Below are 10,605 nucleotides of genomic sequence, written 5' to 3'. Positions count from 1 at the left end.
ACCGTCCTTCTTGATCTTTCGACTGAAATGCTGGGTACTAGTGCCTCCATTTTCATTCTAGTCTCAAGCCAGTGAAAGAACCTGTAGCTGTTCTAGGCTCAAGCCAATGAATGGACATGAGGCCAAGCAGTAGGAATGGGACTGGACATGGATTAGAAAACACACACACACAAATATGTATTTGTATATAGGTGTTTACTAGGCTAATGACCACAAGAGCATTTTTAAGCCTAGCCATGCATCTCAAATCTCTGATAAGCGATGATAACCTTGATAAGTGTAAGAATGGGCCTGGGGGCTGAATTATTTACAGGTTACCTGTGTCCATTAGAGACATAGGTGCCAAACCAGGGATACATTTCTGGTTTCCCATCCAATTTTCCAAGTTACACTTCAATTGGGTTAGGGAGGAACTCTGCTTCACATGGTTGGGGAGCCTGTTCCATAGACGGGATAGTCTCTGGGATATATACTTATCTCTCCAGCAGGTCCTATTTATATCACAGGCAAGGTTTAAGTCTTTAGAATTGGTAATTCTGGTGTTGTTTATTTTGTGGATATGCAGGAGGTCCATCAGAGTGGGTTCTGACAATGGCCTCTGTGCCAGGCATAGATTTTGTCTCAAAAGCCTGTAGAAGACAGAATACAGGGATAGGGTCTTGAGAAGTCTGCATAGGACATTTTTTACTTACTCCCTGTATTCTTTTAGTGGGGAACCTCTGTGAACATTGCAATTGTTGGATATGCCTGGTTAGGTACATAACACAGGGGGCATTGTACTCAATGATAGGTCTGAAGAATGCCGAATACAGTAAAACAATGACTTCCTTGGACTTACATGCTATACCTTTGTTTATAAGTTGCACAACATAGAGTGATTTCCACACTACTGTAGACATGTGATGGTCAAAGGCTAGATTACTATCTATGAGTTTCCCTTAGTCCCCGACTACTGGTTCAATGCTTAGGGGTGTATTGTCAATATGATGGTTACCAGGACTGGATGACTTCTCAAAGGATACTATTATGCATTTCTTGGTATTTAGTTTTAGTCCATGGTTCTGACACCAGCTGTTTGTCTGTGTCAGCCCCTCCAGGAGAACATTTGTGTCAATGTGAAAGTTAATGACAGCTCCTAATTTGCAATCATCTCCAAATTTAGTCAGCCAGAGACCACTAACATTGGCCTTGACTTCTGAGAAGTAAATGTCAAAAAGGAGCGGTCCAAGGACTGATCCCTGAGGGGCTTCAGCTGTGATTGGCCTCTTTGTAGAGGTGGTATCTTTTGTTTGTTTGCAGTTGTACATGGATAAAAAACAGATTATTTTTGTTTTAAGATTAAATATTCCAGGGAAAGGGCTATCACAGGAACCCACACTTTCATGGGGAGGCAAGTGCTAATGTTTGCCATGTGTAGTGCCACACCTGATGCTTGTGCTCATCACTCAAACAGGCTTAGCGTGATGTGTAGGCATTCATGAATGCTGTTTGAACAGCAGGGATATAATTCTGTGATGCCATACTAATTGTATGTATTTCATCTCAGAGGCCAACAACAGAACCTTTAGCATCTAACTCATTTTTGTTATATATCTACTGTTACTTTCACTTTCTAGTTTGTCTTATTTGTAGCTCAATTCATTAACATTTTTTCTGCTACTGCAAAGGGTTGTTGCCATCTAGCTAATAACTATTTTTAATAGAGAGAGAGCTAATGCTAACAAGTTATCTCCTGTTAAAAACTTTTTAGGGCTGTAGTTTTCATTATATTTTCTCTGTTGCACTTCCTTAACTACTGGCATAACAGTGTTTAACTTATCTTGTAAGTTGTTAAAGTGTTTTGTCACACATTTAAATGTTTTTCCCTCTTTACAAGTCTGTTTTTAAATGTTCTGCAAGTGTCAGGGATGTCTACCATGTAATAACTCACATGAGAGAAATCCTGCTGAAGCTTTGGGCACTTTCAGTATAGCAAACAGAATGTACTGAAATAAATGATCAAAGTTATTACCACCCAGTTTTATGGCCTTTTAAACATAGACATAAGAATTTCATTAAATCTGTCTGTTAAACCATCTTTTAGAGCATGGCACAGTTTTATTTTAGCTATTTTACTTTAAAACACTGCCAACGCTGATGCATTAGTATGGATGCAAAACTTTCCTTGTCCATGAGAATTTCTTTGGCAGATACTAGTCTGGATAAAAAAATATACTAGTTCTCTGGCTGACTTAATATAATCTTTTTGCAAAGGTACTTCTTCAGTAAACAACAGCATAATCAATAAGAACAAGAATGTATATGTATGTATTGCTTGATTTTACCAACACACCTTCAAGAGCCATAGCTATTCAGTCAAATAGAATTTCAGTAATAGGCAGAGATATCAGCAGGCTACTTAACCCAGGATATGGTGACATCTTTGGCATCCTGGGCAAGCTTCAGAGAAGTTTCCATTGTCTTTTATAACACCAAATGGAGGTGAAAGGACTCAAACTCTGTACTTCACTCACTGTACTGTATGCAGTGCATGCATATGAGCAGTACATAAAAGAAATTCCCACTTTGGTTTTGTCCATCTTTAAATGCAATCCTAAGATATGACTGTTTGAGAACATCATAAACAGTCTTCTAAATGGTTTGGGGACTAACAAATCGATGCATTAATACTTCTTGTTTTGTTTACTCTTCAGTGAAAGTCATTCCAAAAGAAAAAAAAAATATCAGTGTACTTATCTGTTTCTTTTTCTTCGATTCTGGCAATATTTTCTCATTTTGTGTTTAATATTTTCTCCACTTGCCAAAGTTCCATAATAGTTTCACTGTTTGTCTAAAAATCTGTCAAATAAACATCTGTGGGTACTTTTCCATTAACTGGGCAACAGGGGAATTGAGTGGTTGAAGTCCAGTAACTGTACCATACTAATTTATAAGTCCAGCAACTCATTGGTGGTGACCGCTTTAAATGAAACACCTTCACCTCTCAACAGTAAATCTTATTCCTTCTGCCAAGTTGCCTACTGTGACCTTGGATATGTTGTTGGTGAAGTATATTTTGTATGGCATAAGTGGGTGTGGTTGCTTACTTGATTTTCGTTTTACTGATAGGGTTGTGAAAATGGCTGCTTGCTTTTATAGTTGAAGGCTTTACAGTTTTGTTTTCTGTGTGGAGTTTTGTCTTGCTGGATTTATGCTTGGGTTTAGGAACTGTGGGCTTTGCGAGATGTGTTGTAACATTGCAAGGATTTGCCAGAGGTTGCTACAGTGGTTCTCAGCAACATTTAAAGCTACAGGTTTATGACTTTTCCATACTCATAATGTACTGCTATGCATCTTGGTGTTTTGTTGTGTGAGGTCTAGTAACTTCATTAGAATCTAAAGGGTTTTAAAATTAAATACATTTCTCAGGGTTTGCCATGTTACTGAGAAAAGAGAGAAATTAATAGTTAATTTAAAGTCCCTTTTGAAAGGAGTGGTTTGGACCGTTTTTTTAAGTACCTTAGTGGGTCAGCAAACATGAGAGCAAACAAAGCATCCCTTCAGGACAAGTTTTTTGGGTACTCTTCAGTTAACATTTTTTTCTGTTAACATGGCAGCAGGGAAATGTGTGGTTGATGTGTACACATAATTTATATATTCTAGGTCATTCACTTTTTCAGAAAGGTAATTTATGTAGACAGATAGTACCGCAAATTCTATTTTTTATTCTGCAACAATGTCTACACTTGAGAAGATCACGCTTGATAAAATAGTGCACTATTTAAGTTCCAAAAATACATTTTTGGAAGAATAAAAAAATAGGTAGAATTTGCAGTACTATCTGTCTACATAAATTACCTTACAGAAAAAGTGAACGACCAAAAATATATAAACTGTGTGTAGACATCAATCGCTCATTTCCCCTGCTGCCCCACTAATGGAAAAGTACCCATTTTTGTCAGTACACTGATGTGAAGTAGAGAGCATACCTTTTTACCTATGTTTATAGGTATAGATGTTTCTTTGCCAAGTCTTCCACATACAAAAGGCAAGTATTGCCAGTGACGTTCCTCTTATTGTCATTTTGACAATTCCTTTAGTTTTGCCTCAATAGCTTCTGCTTCATCAAGCACCAGCTAGTGAGAATCCTGTTTCTGACAAGCAGTCTGTTTTGAGAATGTATGAGAATTTGAGCGGGAATCCTATTACGCTAAACAGGTTAATTTTCTTCTCTTAGTGGTTTTTAACATTATGGGCCTCTCCCTCTCTATCACTACAAAGACATCATTCATTACTTCAATTGCTGGAATCTTCTAACTTGATTCCATATCATTCACACAAAAGCCCACACATGCACACATATAGCTAGATATATGTGGATATAGATATAGATATAGATATAGCTATAGATATAGATATACCCCCAGATTTATTAAAATTCATGTAGGCATAGTGTAGAGCCTATATGGAAGTTACCATGTCCATGTACACAGCTCTCCTTCAGTAGCGCAGCAATTGACAAGTGCCAGGCTTCTAAAAATAGAAACTGGATGCATTCAATTTGTGATTTAAAGGTCAAGTTTAAGCATAGCTTAGTGGATTTGTACAGCATGGTGTGGTGCCTAGCAGTGCTTAAAGTTAGCTTACAGGTATATGCAAAAGTGTAGTAGCATTCCACATAGCCCAGTGGTTAGAGTTAGGCCTTATAGGCAGTAGGTGCAGGTTTGAATACATGGAAGGGAAATAAAGCATTTATTTTCCAAAGACAAATTTTTATGATTATTTTTCAATCCTGAGCTGCTGCACTCAGCAAACCTCTGCTAAGACCTGTTTAGACCTGCTAAGTACTGCTTAAACAATTTCTGTTTAGGCAGTGTTTGACATTGTTTGGTTGAGCTTAATTGATTTGCACACTGCTAAGCACTGCTAAGCATTGCCAGTATAAGCACTGCTCAGCTTAGCTGCACTGGTTTGTGCAGTGCCAAGCAACATCTCATTTTTTTAAAAATGCCCAGTGGTGTGCAATGGTGGGAAAACAGGCTATATTAAGCACAACAGGTGGGAATACAGCATAACCAGTTGGAGTTTGAACTATGCAGGAACTAGGGCAGGCATTGGGCAGGGTTCACATTTCCAGGCATAGAGGTAGAGCATTCTGGAGTCCAGGGTCATGGTTGGATTCCTGGTGAAAGACAGTGAAAACCGGCTGCTGTAGGGGCAGTTCCAGGGCTCAAAGTGCAAGTAGAGGCCTGGGACTGGCTGGCATGTGATCTCACCAGTGCTACAGGTATCCCCCACACAGGTGAGCAAGTCTGTCACCACTAGGATGACCTGAAGCATTCGAAGGGGGATCTTCTGGACAACTGAGTCCAGGAAGCTTGGGCTAGGAATGGTCCACAGGTTTGTTAGTACTGTTAGTATTGTTTTACCAATACCTAATCTGAATGTATGATAGACAGGTATGAATAATGATGTGCTTTTCTCCCTACAACTACAGAGGACAGAGCTCATAACCTAGAGGTGCATGTTGGGCGCTTGGCCAAGTTGCGCAGTGAGTGTGGTGAGTACAGATTAATTTGCAATCTATATTCAAATAAGCAAGAAAGAGTAATGAATTAACTGCCAATAGGTACATACAGTCCAAATTTGTGTATTGTAATGAATGTGGACATAGGCCTGTACTGCAATAAGTGCCAACTGGAAACTATATTGCAATAACCAAGGAAGACTAAAGCATTAACCCTGATAATGTAAATGAAATAAAGTTTCTACTACAATAAGTGTGGAATTGCAGCTGTATTGCAGCACCTGCATTACATTAACTGGTGTGCAATAAAGACTCAAAACTATACCAGTACCTGCATGAAGGTACCCCTAATAAAGCTGTGTTGTGCAATATGTGTTAATTAGTGCTGTTTTGCATGAAATCAATTATGACAACTTCTCTGAAATAAAAACAAAAAAGAATACCATTACCTGCCTCAAGGTATAGCTAATAAAGAGTGGTATGCAATAACTGTAGATTCAGAGCTGTATTACAAGAAATGCATTATGACTCCTGTTCTGCAATAACATCTGAAGCCATAACGTTAACGCCCAAGGTATATTGAGTATATCAGGATTGTCTTGTGTTAACCCTTGCATTTCAGCTATATGCATTCATGCTCTGAGGTATGGTGTTGCAGGCAAGTTTGACAGTGTAATAACTGTAGATTGCAAACATACTATCTGCAACTGTAGATGGGTAAGGTAGCCACCCCATTAATCTAATATGGTGTGTAGATGTCAGAGATATTTCCACACACTAACAGTATATTGTGTACACCTGCATTCTATGTAGTATTGTATAGTTTACCTAGCATCTCTGTCATGTATGAAACTCATGCATGTGCATTCAACTGTCACTGGAGTCTAGTATAAAACTGTAGTACTATTACCAGGTCATATTTTGTTACCAGGTGAGCTCTAGACAAATATTAGTCAGCTAGCAATCAGCAGTGACTCAGTAGCTCAGTTTGTTAAATGCTCTATCTGAATTACAGCTTGCCACACACAGACCAGGGTTTGAATCCAATGCCATGTACTGATAAATATTACTGACTCAGCTACATACTGATGACAGATGTTCTCTCCACAGGAAATATAGGTAAATGGATGAAGTAGCCCTTATTATGTGCAAATAATTTGTGTGTTCAGATGTAACAGACTGTTAACAGCATTGACCAGGAATGTGATAAGACTTCATAAAATAAAAGCAAAAAGTACAATAATAATAAAATAAAAGAATATAAATAAAGTGCGTAATCTTGGTATGGCTGTATGCCTGGAGTGTCTGTGAAAGTTTGCTGAAGTCCTGTCTCCATGTCTGCTAAAGAAGACATGATAGTTTTCAACTCTCTGTACTGTACACATACATGTCTCTCAAATGTCACACTGTCATGGAATGTAATTACTGTTGTGTAATCCCTCTGTCACAGATATATCATCAACATGATTATGTCAATAGCACAGTCACACTGCATCAATCCACAGTACACCTTGGTAGTTATATATGTCCGCCTGATGTGTAAGCGTTCTCTGTATTTGTCTACCTGCAGCTGTTACTGCTTGGCCCATACTATCTGATGAGGATAGCTTGAGAGGTATGTACATGCTACAGTAGCTATAGGGCACTGTTAAACATTAAGGAAGCATAGACCTGTAGAGTATATAACAGTCTTGTTGTAAACTATATAACCTATACCACAGCATGACAGGGTAGGCCAGTTCCTGCTGAATGCCTACCCTACCTCAGCTGGCTGTGGCACCGGGTACCAGGACATATGGGACCCAAACAGGTGGTGACCCCTGTACTGACCCTGCACCACACTCAAGTGGAACTGCTTCAGGGGATGGGATCTGTCCCACCCTTGGAGTAGTGGCGGAGGGGCTTTAGTCACCTGAGATCAACTACCAGCCATGGTGCACAAGATTGTGCATAGGAGCTATGAATAATACTTGCGTTGAATTGAGGGCAGACTGCACAACATGGTGGAACCTGGTGGCCCTTGTGCCCAGGCTCCAGCACAGCCACTTCAGGGAAGTGAAGGAGCAGTGTTGACTGTCCATGGGTGGGGAGCTCAGTCATGCTGTTGCCATCTGGGGGCACAATTATCTCTGATTCCACAACACCCTCCCCGACCAAGGTGTTTACCCCCTCATGTGTCACACACCGCCCCTGTATGCTGTCTTGTCCTTCTTGTCTATCTGTAATTGCAACCTCTCCTACCCAACCTACCTCCCCACATGTACCTACACCCCTTCTCCAACATTTCACTCTTTCCTTAAAAAAAGGCACCTTCCCACAAAAAAAAAAAATATTGCCCCATACATAGCTCTCCATTATGCATGTGTCCACATAACACAACTAATTTGGTCCAATTTGCTTGGCATCATGTTTATGTTGTCCTCACCCCTCCCTCCAGGGTTTAAGGGTCCAAATCCATGTACAAAATCTGTAATGCACAGCTGTTGCTGTACATGAAATAGAAAGCTATGGTCCTTTCCTACACCCATCCTGCACATCCCTACCTCCCTTTACATATGTTTTTCTCCCTGCTTGCCCTTATTTCACCACTGCCTTATTACTCCCTTTTTTCTTTTAAAATTTTTAGCTAGGGTTTGCACAGAGCCACATAAACCTGCTTTAATGTGCGTTAATGTGCCTTAATGAGCTTCCATGTTTCTCACAATGTTAGGTACATCTGCAAAATAAACACTCCTACCAAGTCTGAAACCTGGGCCCCTGTCACCTACAATATACTGCATTAGCCCACTAGGCCACTCAGGTCTTACCTAAAGAAGATGTTTTCTGCAAAATATACTGATTGCCACTGACAGACTGCAAGTACATCTACTGGGAAAAATGGGAGTCTCCCTGGGGCTCTGATGCAAAAAGTACACTAGTACACAGCCAAATCAATAATAATGGATGTACATTAAGCCTGTGATAGCAGGTAAATGTATCCTTCTATCAACAACATGTTTAAACACACCTGCTAAGGCAGCAATGGCAAAGTACATGTGTACAGCTGGGACCATGCTGCAAAACAACTCCCTTTGACAGCCATGCACATAATGATGGCTGCAGACAATGTGTATCACAGACTGTATGTATGCACATATATCTTGCAAATACACCTGCTGCAGTATTGATTCAGTAGCTCAGTCTAAGTGCCTTGCATGTAGTACATTTTTCCACCCAGATTCCTGGGGTCAAATCCACTGTGTTGCACTTCAATTACATTGTTGTGAACACAGCAAGTAATAAATGAGTCATGCAATTTTAACCCACACAGGTTACTGCTACTGAATTAACTGCTACACATGTTTGCCAGTCAAAGGCCTGTAGGTAGGGTCACACTACACATAGCAGTATAGCCTAAGTATATGTTGCCTACTATTCTGTGATTGGCACTGTTACATAACAGATGCACTTTAAGCACATGTCTTGACTGGACCATAAAGGGTACCTGGCTCTGCTGTAACAACAGAGCTGACACTGCTGCCTCAGTTACATGTACAGCTTGCTGTCCTCTAACGCATTCTCACTCTCTCCTATGTGTCCGGGATTGCAGCAGTAGCTGCAGCCTGGAACATGCACAACTGTATGTTAACCTAGCTGCTACAGACCTACCATATCTTACAACCCCCAGAACAAGGGATCCAGACAAAACCATACATAAAAGGTGGGAAGGGCAAAGGTCCAGTGACAGGAACATGTTTCACAGTTTTCCCCTGCAAAGATAGTGAGCTAACAGAATAGCAGCTACTTCATCAGCATGCATATTCTGAAGGGTATGACGCCTGACACTCACATGTCTCTCTCTCTCCTTACTGACCACAGCCCACAATGTTCACCACTGAACTGCCAGATAATTACAATGTCATGGAACAATGACTAAACATATCATGAAAACTGTGGACATACCTCGTAAATCTCAACAGTGAACAGTATTTGTAACTGCTATATGTAATGCTGTAGTCCCCACACCTCACTAATGTCCATCTCAAAGACTAAGAAATGGGCCAAGGTCTACATAAAGCCCTTAAATATTGCACTGTGGTGCCTTGTCATTGGCTAATGAAGGTGTAGCCCAGCTGTTCTGGATGCAATTAGCAAGTCTGAGCCACAGATAGGTACACAGGCAATCACCTGTTAATGAGCATTACCTACAAAAGGCAATCAACTGCTTATGGGGAATAGGTCTGTATGTTGCTACAGGCATCCCTGACTGTACCTGATATACTCTGGCTATGTCAGTGTTTTGCTGACATTCATATCTCAATGCATGAGAGCTATGGCTAAAATACCTGTCAACCCCTTATAGCAGGAATTCAGGTTATAGCCATAATTAGATGGGGGATACAGGCCCACACTCAGCGAAAGAGTATACATATTTGCCATACAAACTAAGAGTATGAATAGACTAACAGATATTACTGTAGCATAAGTGTTTTCTGAGGGGTCTGGTGTGTGAAAGCCAGATTCTCTATTTTATGACAGCAACCATTAATGATTGGTCAACCATTTGTCAGACATCCACATGTCTGTGCCAAAATGACCACATCTGTGAGACACGTTCTCATTCCAGAAACATCTGTATAGTGGAGAAGTATGATGCCTACAGGGAAGATATACTACTGCAGATTTGCATTGCTGTCTGTCATTGTGACACACAGGTGTTGCTGGATTGTGTCCATATAGTTGTAATAGCAAACAACTATTTGTCTGACAGGGGTTGTATGACACAGTAGTGGCACTTTCACCATAGGGGAGACATCACTGTAGACTGCAGTGATGGGTGTAGAGATATACAGCAGACTCTGTCATGGCACACATGGACATACCAGGTATTGCTACTATCTTGCTGATAGCCACACATGTAGTGTGTTGATAGACTGTGAGATATTACATGTGAGGGAGCGGTGGGTAGTGCAACCCATTTTGGATATGCATGGTCTGTAAATTGTGAACATCCACATAAGTGGTCCTGTAATGTGTTCCCCTGTTGTTGTCTTGCAGGTGCTATGTATCGACAGAGACATCCTCCATTTTCACCTGCAGAAAATGACACTATAGTGGAT

The sequence above is a fragment of the Protopterus annectens genome, chromosome 2.part0 (assembly GCF_019279795.1).
Source record: "Protopterus annectens isolate FY-2018-M chromosome 2.part0, PAN1.0, whole genome shotgun sequence".
Taxonomy (NCBI): domain Eukaryota; kingdom Metazoa; phylum Chordata; order Ceratodontiformes; family Protopteridae; genus Protopterus; species Protopterus annectens.
This window is presented reverse-complemented; position numbering follows the sequence as displayed.